Genomic DNA, 15,543 nt, shown 5'->3' on the forward strand with positions numbered 1-15,543 from the left:
TCCAACTCAGACCCTCTCCCACCAGTTTCTCCATGCACTGTTGCAGAACTCTTCATTTTTGCTGCCTGAGTTTATGCTAATCAAAGCAAGAGGGAGGAGAAAGTGATCAGTAACAGCCTTATTTCACTGCAGTAACAAAATAAAGAACTCAGTTTAATTCAATCCTAATATGATTACAGCAAACCATTTAAATGCTGCTGCCTGCAAACTACAACCTGCCATTTTCCATCACCTCATTTTCCACTCTTCCAGGGGACTAAACATTTAGGCCTAGAACTGTTATTCTTCTCTAAGACATTCCTATCATAAAGCTAGTATTTAAATTCTTTAAAAAACTCTGGGTTTTTTTGGCAGATGAGTATGCAGGTGGACAAGGAACAAAGGAGATGCATGTGAGGATAAAAGAGGGCTTTGAACTACAAAATTTAGTAGAGAAGACAATGGGTTGGGAAAGGACATTACACAATGCAAGCACTAGGGTTTGCCCTATGCAGCAATTCAAGAACCTCTGTGGAAACAAGTCTCCAATTCAAGATGTCACATCAACACTATCTTTAACAACACTGAGCTCACACATTGCCTTTCCATCAGCAGATCTCAATTTAAAATGTCCTGCACTACCTGAACCACTGGCAAATTCACTGCATGAGTAACCGAAATAGAGCAGTAAGAGAAAAAGGGAATATAGAGGGGTGTGAAACCCCTTACAAATGTACACCGAACATGATTTTACAGTTATGCATGGAATGACAAGAAAATGTGAAAAACTACACATGCAGTTCAGTGATGCTGAAAGTCACCAGCTTAGGTGGAATAGCTAGGGCCAAACTGCTCATCCCCAGATTCCAGAAAACAACAACTAAAAAGTATTTGGTGCAATTAAGCAGACCACCTTTCCCCATGTGTGTGCAGGACATGGGAGGGACCAAGATGGTAGACAGGAAAATTATAGTTAAACAGGTTACTTATGTGTACAGAAAGCTTTTTGCACTGTTATTTGAACAGCTTACAATGAAGTGTGTATATATAAGTAACAGTTTAGCTACTGAACAGTTAAAAAAACAGGCAGGCAGCAAAATAGAACACCCTTCCAAGTGCCCTGTGGAAATCAAGCAGGAGTGGTTGATGGACACTGTAACACTGCATGACACTGAAAACATTCTTCAGGCAACTGCTCTTTAAGGTTAGTGAATTCATATTTTGGAGAAAAAGTAAATTTTTTAAGCTTTCACTACAAAATACATAACTGTCACAATAACTGAACACTACCCGCAAAAAGGCTGAAATACCATACAATTTTTTTAGGTGAAAAAAGGTGATTGATGTGGTTTGGAGCCTTTATTAGTTTATTTTATTTGATGATCCTCTTGGCAATGCAGGAAGCTGTCCCTGTCTCAGACCCCTCTGACAAGCTGTATGAGCTCTGCTGCAATGTACTATCTGGTGCACTAAGATTCCTCCTGATGCTGCAGAGATTAAATACGCCACAGATCTACCTGGAGAAATTATCACCTTTTTGATCTGTGCCCAAAAAGGGGAAAAAAAAAAAAGAAAGTAAAGATCAGCTCTAGGCTCTTTGAAGAAGCCTGGAATGAAAAGACACTAGATACAAAACATGATGAAAAAACCTTCGATATACTTACAACCCTAAATATGGAATTTAGATACATGAAGCTTAGGCAAGTAGTCACAGTTCCCACAGATATCACACTTCAGCTGCTTTTGCACAAATATGCTATTTAATGTTGCTTGCCCACTTTCTTTTCCATGCCTTATGAGATGTGTAATTTGGATGCTGCATAGCTGCTCTAAGTATTACACACCAATTTTCCAAAGACGTGTGTATTTGCAAATCCCACTGTGGATACTTATGTTTGAACACTGGGAGACTGGAACAAAACTCTCCAGGGCACACCAGAGGACAGAGGTAACAAAATGAGTACATGTAAATAGCTCTGATGGCAAGGGGAATCACATCCTCATTTTCCAAAATGAAAACTGAGCATCCATGCAGATTTAGGCATGCATGTAGATCAGTGAAGAATATCAGCAAAGGTTTCCTGTGAATGTCAGGGTACAGGCCAACCAAAGAAGTGGGCGAGTATCTCTGCCACAATGCAAGGAGGATTTGGAGAAGGTGATTCAGCACCTTTCCAGTGTGTCCAAAGGCCAGCAACGTCCTTGGCACCTTGGCTCCATGCTGCTCTCCTGGCTCCTAACTGATGCTTTGCAAAACACAGCAGCTTCTCAGTCACACAGTATGTCTTGCCTGGCCTCTTCTCAGTTCATCTTAAAGAACCCACAGGCACAGCTGCAAGTCTGAAAAGCAAAAGGCAGCCTATATCCCAGATAAACTTGTTAATACACAACATACCTGTCATCCATTTTTCCTTTTTTTATTTTTCTGCTTTTGACTCAGGTATATACATTTCAATGTTTCCAGTCCCGATTGTTTTCTTCCTTTTACATTTACAGATGTTAACATTTGCATTCCACATCAAGAATCCTAAATTCTACAGCACCCTTCCTTTATCACGACAAGCAGAACTCAGCCCTACCTATAGAGAAGAGTTAAAACATTTCTACATTGCTGTCAATTTTGCGTAATACAGTTCGCAAAGTTTCAACTGAGCACAAATGAAGATGTTTTCAAAGATTTATGACTGCATTTTTAAAATGTATTTACTTGTAAATAATGAAAGGACCTAGACACTGAAGAAGTCTAGACTTACCAGGGAGATTTACATGAGTTCAGCCATTTTTAATGTGCCTATCTATGAGCACAAAAACCCTCATAAAAAAAAGTGAACAGGGCCTTCTAACCAGGACTGCCTAATTTTAGAAGAGTTAATGGATTTGCTAAACCAATCTGAAATACAGTGTCCTATATGCCTTGCACTCAGGCCAAATAATATCAATAACAAGAACAAAGATAAAAACCTGAAAGGGGAATTAATGTGCTGATGTTTCCAAGCTTTGAGACAGCAATCAGAAAAAGATCTGGGGAAGCGTGTGAGGTGGCCTGATCAGAAGAGAGGTACAAGAGAAATCAAAGGAGACCAATAAGCAGCATCCAGAAAGGGTTATGTCTCCTGCAACTTGCAATTACACAAAAAGGATACAGAACCAGGAAAGATACAACAGTAAAGACAATAAAAAGTGTCAAGAGCTATTAATTGTCCCAATTACTTCTTGTTAGAACAGCTGGCAGTTACACAGTATTTTAGTAGCAGTAGGCAGAATGCAAATAAATATTACTACTGCATATACAAAACCCCCTCAGTCACATCTGGGTCAGCCCTATGACACAACCTATCCCCATACCTGGGGTGCTTTAAAGGAAAAGAGTTTCATAGGGCTTAATTAAATAACTCAAGACTGCCTCATGCTCTCAAGCTTATACTTGTATTTGCAAGTCTCAAGACTTCCTGTGTGTATCTACTTCACTCTATACCTTGACAAATAAGGGTTAAAAAATATGCCCCAGTAAGGTACCCCAAAATTCAGGCATAAACAGCTCCCTTGTGAATATAATTTACACAGCTCTTTAGTGTATAATCTGGAGTACAGAAACATTTTTATGAAAAGAAGAACAAAGAAGGTAAAAAACAGAGGGTAAAAGGTAGAAAAACCAGCGCAGATGGAATATTTAAGAAAGGATCAATGTTAACTCTGAACCATTTGTACTGACACAGAAGCAGGAAAGGGCTAAAGAAAGGCAGCTAAAAAATAAAATATCTGTAGCTCCTCTTCTTGCTCTCTACAGTTCATGGAGCTAGTGTCTTGGGATCTGGACAACTCTAGTCAGTAAGCCCAAAGGTTTTCCTATTCAATCCTCATTTTCAGTTTTCTTTAAATTCATCTTTGCAAAATGTCAGGCATTTTAACAGATGATTTTTAGCTTCCTTTAAAGTAGGGCAGATGAAGAACAATGGGTATTTTTAGCACTTCGTGTAAAAGAAGCCCATTCAAAAATACATTAGTAGCTATAAAAATGGTTTGAAGGCTAAACTTCCTAATAAATAACTGGTTATAATTACTAAGCAATAAATATTTGGTGCTTGGGTTTTAAGGGATCTGTACAGCTGAGCTGGAGAAGCTGGCAGGTTAGAGCCAAAGAGCAAGTTTACTCCTGCTCTGAACTGCCTCTTTCAGAGCCACAGGCAAGGTTTTCTCACTACTTCAGACTGACTTTTAACTCAAGGTGCAGGTAAAAGACGTGAAGCAGTAGCCAGGCTCCATTTCCCTAACATCCCTGCCATGTGACAAGGTGAAACCTATCAGTCCTGAGGTCCCATGGTTAGACTGACCTAAGGTCACGTATCTGCAGGGGGAGCCAGTCTCTCCAAATCCCCCTTCACAGAGGCAGTCATAGGAAGCGGTCACCTCCCAGGAACAATTAATCTGTCCCGCTCTAGAAACCTCCTTCAGAACAAGACAAATCATTCTTCTAACTTCACTGGCTATGCATTAAGCAGGTATCTGGTGACCATCTAAGGGAGCCTGGTTTAGGTACAAAGTGCATCTTTAGTCAGACCAAACTCACGAGTTGACCAGTTGATGCTCATCTAGATGCAAATTCACCTGAACTTTGGCAGCCCCGCTGACTTTTACCACCACAGTCTGATCTTGAGTGTATCTCAGCATAGCTCTTCTTAAATAGTGGTTCAAAGAAGGCAAGCTTCAGACAGTTCAGAGAAGCAGATCAAAACAAGACAGTGTCAAGACTAAATGCACCTGCAACTGCTACACAAAGCAAATCTTGCAAGACTGTGCTGGCCTGTATGGGGGAAAAGCCTAACATCCCTGGAAGCCTGTAAGCCACATATGTATCAAAAGAAAAATGCCACTAAGGTTTATTTAATGAAGTCCAGGCTAGATGATCTCTCCTTAACAGAAGCTTTAGTTCTGGGCTCCAAACAGATGAAGCCTCAAGAAAAAGGGTTCCAGTACATCCAGTTTACGACTGTTGGGAAAAACAACAATCACATCAAAACAGCTACGCTGAAAACCTATCCAGCTACAGGCCATCACCCTCTGGTTTAAGAGTATTTCACTCCATTGCTTGAACACATTTATATTCTCCCAGGCAGTTTTCCTGATGTTTTATAAGGATTCCCCAATGCAACAACAAATGATCTTTCTTTTAATAGTATCACTGGATGCGTTGTAACCTGCATCTAGGGACACCCTGCTCTGCTCAGATAAAACTTAATTGTTCTTCTGACATCGAACAATGAAAGAACTTGAAACTCACCTAATAAATGAAATGGGCCCCTATTTTTAACATTTTCCATACCCCAATGCCTACAGGACCACATATTGAGTAAAGAAAATTCACTTAAAATGTTTCAGGAGAGCACAGACAACCAACATAGACCTAGTGAGCATATTTACTATTTTAAATGGTATAGATTAGGATATTAGGTTTTATTCTGCTGTGGTAGAGGCCCTCCTTCTGTGGGTAGAGTAAAACCAGTGATGCTGTGGAACATTTTACCAAGAAAATTTCAACTACTAGCAATGCCTGACAAAATCCCTACAGCACATCCACACTGCCTCTTTCCTCAGATTATTTCCTCCAGCTTCTATTGCCTGAATGATCTTTTGCCTGGAGTACTGTGTCCAGTTCTGGGCCCTTCAATTTAAGAAGGATATTGAGACACTTCAACATGTTCACAGAAGGGCAGTGAGGCTGGGCAGAGGTCTTGAGCACAAGCCCTATGAGGAGAGGCTGAAGGAGCTGGGGTTGTTTAGCCTGGAGAAGAGGAGGCTCGGGAGACCTTATTGCTCTCTACAACTACCTGAAGGGAGGTTGTAGCCAGGTGGGGGTTGGTCTCTTCTCCCAGGCAACCAGCACCAGAGCAGGAGGACAGAGTCTGAAGCTGCACCAAGGGAAGTTTAGGCTCAAGGTAAAGAGAAAGTTCTTCCCAGAGTGATTTGCCACTGAAATGTGCTGCCCAGGGAGGTGGTGGAGTCCCCATCCATGAGGGTGTTCAGAAAAGGATTGGGTGTGGCACTTGAAGCCATGGTTTAGTTGTCATGAGGCATTGGGTGATAGGTTGGACTTGATCTTTCAGGTCTTTTCCAACCTGGTTGATTCTGCGAAGATTTCAGATGGTACAGGTGTACACCATAAAATGTCTTTTGTTAATGCAACATTTCAGTACATGACCTTCTAGGTTAATAGCACCACTTAAATGTAAGGCTCAATGAAACTATTAGGCAATTACTCCCACTGACCTCACTGGTAAATGCAAGATAGTTAACATGGAGTATGAGGCCACATACTTAGGTGTTATCTGTTCAGGAAGCCAGCCTTTTCAGCTAGTTCCAAGACTACCCCAGGCTGGTGGATGATGACATAGCTTTATTTATTCCTGCCTCTGTCACTTCTCAGCTGCCATATGCTAGGGCACAAAGACTTTGATGCTTAGGAAACTCCCACTAGCACAGAATGCTCCTCAGCAACCCAGATTACACACACCAAGCATTTTGTTTAGCTCCTGTCACTGACATCAGTTATGACTTAAGTTCAAGACTCCAGCCTTCATCATTGAGAGCCGCCATACACACAGCCTGCACCCATGACAGACTATGAAAGCTTCCCTCAAAGCCTGAAGCTCAGCACATACTGCTGACAGATGCAAAATTTCAAGTCATGAATCCCCCTTAGTGAATAACCACTTGCTGTTCCCTGTGGAAAGAATGGCCAAAATTCCCCCTTGGTATCCTAAGAATGTAACATTTATTAGAAAAAAATAATAAAATCTGTCAAAAATAGATGTTAATGCATGTTTCATAAGTTTAAGTAATGAATGAAGGAAAAAAACCTACATGTTGCAGATACCAACTAAGCAGACCAAAGTAAGACCAGACACTAAAAATGAGTATTTGGAAAGAAGCATGTTAGTCTATGCTTCCACAAGACCCTTATAGAATTCATTTTTTAAATGCTGCAATTAAGCTTAATGAGAGCTTTATAAGGCAATTTATGAAACTAGAAAAACTTCACCATTTCTACACAAGAGACTGCCTGTAAGGTTCAGATAAGGATGGACAGGCCAGATGCTCTGGTAAATCCAATTTGCTCATCAACATTTTTCCAGCCTGTCCACAAACTCAACCTAACCATTCTGTTACAGCTTGACTGCTGAGCATCACAGTTGACAGGCTAACAGAAAGGAGAAAAAAACACTCAGCCAGCTACAGTGCCATACTACAAGAGGGTCCCAAATGCATTGTTCAGTGCTACATAAGCAGCATAACCTGGCAAAACTTCAAACAGGATTCTGGTAACATGATCCGTAGAGAGCAGCATGAGATTCAGGGAGTCAAACAAGGAGGAAGACATGGGGCTATGGCACTGCCAGGTGTGCTCCTAGGTCTTGAGTTCCCTGATCACCACCACCACCCTGTTTCACTTAAACAGTGCTGGCACCTGGAGGGGAAGACCTCCAGTTCTTCACATAGCAAGCAGACCACTACCCTTGAGAAAGTGGATGGAAAAACAGACAACAGGCAACGTACCTCTGACTGTAATCTCCAACCATAGATCTTTTGGGTACGCAGCTGGGATTTTTGACAGTTAAACATTTGTAGGGTAAGACTGGTTAGATGCTCTGAAATGCACAAAGAGCCCAAAAGTGTCTGTACTACATGCAGCATCCTAGTGTTACCAATAATTCCTTTTAACTATGTGGTTCCATAAATGGTAGGTAGTTCTGGGTGTTAATAACCCTGATTCAGAACTCTGTTCAGCAATGTACTCTCATTAGTTAGACCATCTGTGTAAAGGGAACAACCTACGCTGTCATAGCACACACAGCCTGGGGCTGACCTTAATATCTTCCCCCATATACCAGCAGAGGACAAAAGTAGTCTGGCATCAATTTCTTTCCTATCTGGGCTAGAAAGCAAGTTCCTCACCCTTCCAGTCACATCGCCAGCTGTGGGAAACATGGAGTGGCAACTTCTGTTCCTCCTATGGTCCCACTGAAGTGGGAAATTTGATTGTCCTGTTAACACTAAGTTTCCCAGAACTCTTAATGGAAAGAACAGAGGCTTCACAAATCACACGAAACAATAAAACCTCCTGACATAATTCACCATCTAAGTTATTTGACAGAAAGTGACCAACATGACACAGAACTTCCCCACAAACATACTACATTTGTGGCTTTTTATCATCTTGCTTATTGCTCTGTCACACATCTGCTAAGGCAAGCCTACTACACACTGCTGCTTGGGCATTCTTACAGGTTCTTCCTACCTACACATAGGTCCTACTCAGGACTCAGATCCCTTAGCTGACTACTGAAAGAGCAACCAACACAGATGACTTATGCAGGTCAAAGGGACCACAAGACAATAAGGACATATCCGAGCACCTGAGTAAAGCATGCAGTTGCGTTCAAGACATTTTCCTTCAAGTGGAAAGTTTAGTGCTTTCTCCTCTAGAGCACACTGTTCTTCCAGAATCATCTTTTCTGGTCAGATACCATACTCTTCAGAGTAGGAGGGGTGGTGGGGAATCAAACCAAACCACCAAACCCAATGTGCTTAATATGCTAACCAGAAGATGCCATCTTTTCCTTCTCTACCCATCTCTTTTAATCTTTGAATGAATTGGAATATTTCAATCTTTCCTTCCTTGACTACTTTCATCTATTGTAGTTAAGTACATCTGGCTGCCACCATGTTAAAACACATACATGGATAAGGTCTGGTGCTGCCACACTCTTACATGAAAGCCTGAGAAAAGTTGCAGTGAACCAAGGATAAACCATAGCATGGAGCACTGTGCAAGAGGAAACTCACAAGGAAAAGGATTTGAATTACTCTTCCAGGACAAAGCTGAATTTACCTGCTTTAAGAAAAACAATGAGTACACTACTAACAGGAAAGCTACTACTGCAAATAGCAGCAGTCAACAGGTATCTCTGTTCAACCAAAACCTAAATCGCCTGGATTATGAAATGCTACCTAGGATGTCAATAAGCACATACCAAATGCTTTATCTCTTCTCAATCATAGCATGAGAGAAATAATCTCCCACATATCAAAGCTGCTAGCAGGACCCTTGTTCTGCAGAAACAATGCTTTCAAGATTTCAACATTCAGTTCTACTGCTGTGCAATTTCCTTTTATTTAAGGGATAAGCTCAAATTAAAGCTTTTCTTGAATGTTCAGTTTTGCAAGGCTTGTAGTAGTTTAGCATCTCCAAAACTTCCACTTTGTCATCCATGCAGGACTTGCCAGTGGGGTAGAAAAACTCTTAAGCATGGAACACATGACCAGCAGGCAGACAGGCTAGGATAAGGGCTTTTCTTAGAAAAACAGAAACAAAACCAAACAAAAGCTATTTAAAAACACAGCTACTTAAATGAGAAGCAACTATTAAAAACTGTTGGCAAGTGACAGATCTGGAAACAGAGTCTGAGTATCAGATCAGCTTCCTATCACAGCAGCTTTATATCAAAACTTCTGTAAATGAAGCTTGCTAATCTCAGATCTAGAAACAGTAATAACCTCTCAAGCAAAGGCACAGGTGCTTAATACAGCTTTACAGCACAATCTGAACCGGTGCAAGCAAACCCTGTTTGCACATCCCCTAAGCAGCACAGCAGCCACCCTTCTGCAAACCCACAGGAAATTGCATGTGGCCAGCTACCGCACAACTCATCATATCCCTTAACAAGCTGAAGGAAATGAGCTGTGGTATTATTACTTCCATAAATTGGTATGTGTGAGGAGGTGAGGTAAATCTTCTATAATCTACAGCTAGGTCTACAGCAGAGGACAGGCTTTAGGATCCTGCAGTTGGTAGAAGACTCCTTCCAGGAAGATGAGGTTCTGAAATTGGGCAATGCACACAGGAGATGGGCAAGTTTTCTTTGCCTCAAGGGTGCCAGGCCTTCTCTTTTGACCTAGAAAGCTCCTCCAATAGAAGTATTTTTATTAAAGAATAACCATTTCAAAACACCTTAGAGGCTCTGAAGTTCTGCATAGGCAATGAACAATGGCTTAGCCAAGGGTAGCTTCACACAGGTTACTGCAACTGAAGATGTCAGAATGAATGCCTTGGGGTGCAAAAAGACTAAAAAAAATAAATAAATCATTAATTATCCATCCATAAGATGAAGTAAAAACAAAAGGATAAACAGTGAACATGCTTGTTGGGGAAGTCAGGAAATTTGCTGTTCATATATTACCCAGAAGAAAGCATCAAGGGCAGATACTAATTTTATAGCAAGCCAGTCTGCCTAATGGGGAAAGACCTAATAAACAGGAGAAGAAAACCTGAACAGCAACAAGATGAAAAGCCTCCTTAGCTATATATTGCATGGAAGACAATGGTTCAAATAAAGTCAACTGTGTTGGAAATAGTGCATGAAATCCCAGAAGTGACAAAACTACTAGTCAGTGAAGAAAATGAAAGGAGCCAAGTGGAAGAAATCAATCAAGAAGAAAAAGTAAGCTTTTTTCACAAAGGCAGGCAAGGGGCCAGATAACATAGATGGACACACAAGCAAAAAACCCACCGAAGAGTGTACATTTATCCAAGTACAGCAGGTTTATTTGATAATAAACTAGGAAGCAGAGACAAATTTACTCCAAACTAAGGGATGACAGCAAGCAGTGAGGGGTGCAAAGAATTTTTCTTGTACTGGGAAAAAACCCAAATCTTCTAATGCAAATGGATGAGCTGATTAACAAAGCTTGCAGAGACTGTTGTGAAAGACGGGTGAACGGAGAGAACCCGAGGGAGACACTAAGAGCGTGTAAACCAAATCAGGGAGCAGCTGACTGCATTCAGAAGGAAGAGGCTAGAGGAGCACTTAGAAACACGAAAACAAGAATATGACCTAGGCTGCATGAAGCGCCAGTAAACACACTGAAGTGGATGGCAATAGGAGGCATCTGTTCAATGTGTTCTTGAACTGGAGCATTATCAGCAGTCTCACAAACAACAAAACTTAATTGTTACTTCTTGACACGCGAGATGAAACATCACAATGCTCATTTTTACTGAAGCCACATGAAACTCTCACAGAAACTACACTTCGTTTTTCACTACTAAAACACAACTGTTGAAGGCTGGGAAAAACCCTTAATTTATGGAAATCCTAACCCAAATCTCCCATGTGTTGACTTCAAATCATTATGGAAACAAAGGCTGTGTATTTTCTGCATTGTGAGGATACAGAAGTTACTTCTAAAAAAAACCAGTTTACTCTGTCAGTGAAATTACAGATGCTTCTGTGCACTTCAGGGACTTCAAACATTGCATCAATTATCTGAATAAGTAATGAAAAGGCATTGTGAATAAAATGGTTCACCAAGTCTGGTTCACAAGTCAATTGCTTTTTAAATTCAGTAATATACTGCAGTATTTGACATGTTATTTCTTTTCACAAGAGGTTTAAAGTTCTCCATCTATGCTATACTTGCTGCTAGTGGCTTGGAGAAAAAACAAACAAGCTAGAGAACCAAAAAAAAAAAAAAAAAAGAAAGGCTGCAAGAACTGTAACACATTTGGGTCCTCCACTATAACCCTCTTTCCACACCAGAGAACCCACTGAAACTAAAACTCTGAAGCCGAACCAAAGGGGAACTGTGGAAATCTCACCAGCAGTCCAGGCTAGTGATGAAGCACTTTAATGCTTTAAAATTCAATCTTTGACAAACTGCACTAGGTCACAGTATAACACAAAACGTCTGTTTGTTGAGCTATCGTTTCCAAAGAGTCTCTCTTACTGGCACCTGGAAACAGTACAAGCATAAGGCTGATTATCATTTCTGTAACCCCCAAGGAAAACGATCATGCAAGATGTTTGAGTAAGAGCAATGCAGTTCGAAAGCAGCATTCACAAACAGAACAAAGACTAAACAAAAGGCTAAACAAGTACATCATAATTAACAACTACAACCAAACTTTTAATTAAGATATGTAAGAAGAATCAAGGAAAGCTAATTAATAAAACACCAGCGTATATACTTTCTTAGAAATCGGTACTGTGAAGTAAACAGGCTAATTGGAAGTGACCACAATTATTTTGTCACTGTTTCTGAGTTCAGTCATGATTTTTCAGCTTGCTCTTTAATCCTAGATCTTGCATGCACCCCTTTGTTGTTTGAACACAGAATTCTTTAGCCCAAATTCTTCAAAACCCAAGCAAACGTGAAGAAACTACCACCAAGACTTAATTTTGTATGATAGACATATTTTATCATTAATTTTGAGATACTCTTTTCTGCCTAGGACAGTATTATACTTAGTGCCAGAATAATAATTACTGTACTCTTCCCCCTATTCATTCTGACCAAATCCAGAGTTACTACAAATACACTGCTACACCAATAATGCTGTACTCAACAGGCTTCTTTTATCCAGGCAGCTAGATCAGTAAGAAAATTTGACATGATTTCACACAGACTTTACTGTTAGGTACAAACTCCCCTTAAGGCCAAAAAGCAGTTACAGATAATAGAAGTCTAACTGGCAGTATTAAGGTTTTACTTCTTTCCCCTTATATACTACCTTTCCACAAAAATATATCCATTCTCATTACTCCTGCCATTCCTCAAATGGGTTACCAGGCTGATTTGTACAGTAACACTTAGTTAATGCTGATAGAAACAAGAAAAAAAAAAGGCCAACATAACCTTGAGTTAAGAACTTAGTTGCTACACATCTTTTTCTAGAAAATTAATGAAAAGTTGCTGACTCCTAGATATAAAAAACCCCCAAACATCTAGGAATACCCAAGCAAAATAAAACAGGTAAAAAAAGGAACTTCAACCTGCAATCTCAGAATGCAAACAGTAAATTATCTGCTATTAACTTCTGCCTCCAACCAACACAATGTTGGAGTGAAACCCAATGCCCTACTGAGATGTGCATTAACTGTCCCCCGTCCAGCAAAAGCTCAGCAGGAACCATCATTTGGGAAGTTATTCCTAGAGCTATGCAGAACCAAAGTTCTATTCTTTAAAACATGCTTTTACCCTTAATAGAAATTGACATGCTTAAAAAAAAAAATAGTCTTTTCTGATATATCACAATACATTAGCCCAACATAACCCTTAAACTACCCCTGAGAGTTCACTGCCCATAGCAATGCTTTCTCCCACACTCAGTTTTAAACTTGGAAGCTGCAGGACAACCACTTGATTGCTTGCCTGCTTGTAGGTTTCAGGCTATTGTGGCTGTAGGGTATCACTTTTTTCCCCTCTGCAAAAGGAGGGTGTCCTGAGCCCGTACAGCACTTTTGTCTTTAATGCTGAAGCACACAATCTTTCTTTGTAGTCATTAATTTTTAACTTCTAAATGGGAAGCATTTGTTTCTTTGTACGAAGACAAAAATACCTAAAGTCCTCCCTGTATATGGCTAAGGAAGTTAACTGGGTTTCAAAACCCCTTTAAAATTCAGATAAAAACATGCATGCCTGTGCCATGCATCTCACTAGCAACACTGAGCCAGAATGGTGCAGGAATCTCCCTTCCCAGGCTTCTCTACCACCAAAGCTAGACCAGCACTTTCTCCTTAGTCTACGTTTTTCTGTTCAATAGGTGGAATAAAGTAATATGCTTACTTCTGTGCAAAGGCTTTGCATAGCAATAAGCCATTGTAATTGATTTTTTAATGTCATTTAAATGATTTTGATATGATTTCTTTCTCCTTTTTCCTAAAACATCTCACAAAATTAACAATGAAATAAATGTAGTAATACTCCAACATCTTCAAACACTACCTAATTTAAAAATCTAATTTACTTTTCACCATTTAAGCTTCCTTACTATTTCATATGTCACTCAGCATGGATAACAGAATTAGACTATCAGCTTCATTTTTGCTTTGAGCATGTTGCAGGTTCTGCTTCTCAACCATTGTAACAAGGTTCCTGTTTTGAAGTTTCCAGTATTGTTCCTGATAAAATAGGAAGAGCTTTAATTTTACTATTAAAAAAACCTAACTGCTCTCTCCGGCCCTTTTTACAGGGAAAGGCCAAATGCTGGCACAAAACTAAGCCTCCCATGTACCTGTTAAGTAGTATTATGTGGCCGTCTACTAATACAAAGAGACAATAGAAGTCTTAAATGGCGCTGAGGGTGCCATTGCGTACAGCGACTTCCCAACCAACTCAGTGGGAGACCTCCTTAAGAGCTGATAAACAAATTGAACAAGTAATGCAATATGAATTGTGCTACTCTTGCTTTGGTAAGATTTAGAAGATGATTTATCACAGTGGGCAGCCCTCCTTCCAGGTCTCCACAGCTTGTATGTCTACACCTCATTCAGTATGTGCCATTGCACGTAAAAAGCACCCGAAGCTATATTCTCGTAAGGTGTATTAATTGATAGCAGTTCAGTAAGGTTTGGGGTTTTGGTTTTATTTTTTTTGTATCACATGGAATAGCAAGCAAACAATCTTTAATTGTATCAGTTATTAGTCTATTACCTTAGAATACTTATTAGCATCAGTCCACTGCAAGGAAAAAAATGCTATTAGCACAAAGCCAGTGCTAACTTCCATAGTAAGTACTGCGCAATTAAAACTATACTGTCATGGGTAAAAATTTTAATTAAGAACACCTTAATTGTGCTAATCGGGATAAACTACATAGAGCCTGAAACTCTTTAAATTTGCCAGCACGCACACAGGCACTGAAATAAAAGTAAGCCAACTGCACAGAGCCACGGCACCGGTGAATTTAACCTCCTCTTCCAGGTTCTTTCACACCTGATACAATCAAGCCCCTACACCCGCTCGGCCACGGCAGGTCCGCGACTGCACCAACAGCATAACGCCCTGCGGCCGCACTCGTCCATACCCTACCCTCCCGCCCCCCCCGCCTCCGCCCCTGCCCGGGGAGCGCCCCTGCGACCTCAGAGCCGCCGAGCAAACTACCCTGGAGACCGAGACCGTAGCTCAAGTCCTGCGAATAGTTTTTTCTTCTAAAACCCGCTAGTTTAGCAAACACCATCGATAATTACCCGCCTTTCCTCTTCCCCTCCTCCCCCCCCCCCCCCCCCCCCCCCCTTTTTTTTTTCCCCTTTTTTTAGTGCCATTTCCTGAGACACGGAAGAAACGCACCTGGGGCGATAAGAAGCAGACAGCCCGCGCCCTCATTCCCCGCCAAGCCCAACCGGGAAGCGCCACGCTTTGTCCGCGACCCGGGCCCGCCCGGGGCATGGCCTCGGTCCGCGCAGGCACGACCTGCCGCCGCACCCGGCCCCGAGGGACGGCTCCACTCGACGCCCCCCACCAGCGGGACGGAGAAATGGGGGGAGGAAAGTGGGGGAGGTGAACCGGAACCCCCCGGGCCACGCCGGCCGGCCGTGCCCCGGGAGCATATAGAAGAAAAGGTAAAACGGCACTGGCGCCCCCACCCCGCCGCGATGCCGGAAAACCACGTTTTCACCGTCGTTCCTGGAGCTGCCGGTGCGGCGGGGACGTCGCGCCCGTGTACCCCCCCCCCCACCCGCTAGCACTTCACGGCCGAAGGGTAACTGGGACGGGGGATGGGGGAGTGGT

General features: G+C 41.5%; 1 protein-coding gene across 1 annotated transcript in view; it reads right to left on the reverse strand.

The window, feature by feature from the left end:
* The window catches only part of ELAVL4 (ELAV like RNA binding protein 4), an 80,835-nt gene that overhangs the window by 65,244 nt on the left and 48 nt on the right, over positions 1-15,543 (reverse strand). The window lies entirely within an intron of this gene.

Source organism: Dryobates pubescens, chromosome 11 (genome assembly GCF_014839835.1).
Source record: "Dryobates pubescens isolate bDryPub1 chromosome 11, bDryPub1.pri, whole genome shotgun sequence".
NCBI classification, from domain to species: domain Eukaryota; kingdom Metazoa; phylum Chordata; class Aves; order Piciformes; family Picidae; genus Dryobates; species Dryobates pubescens.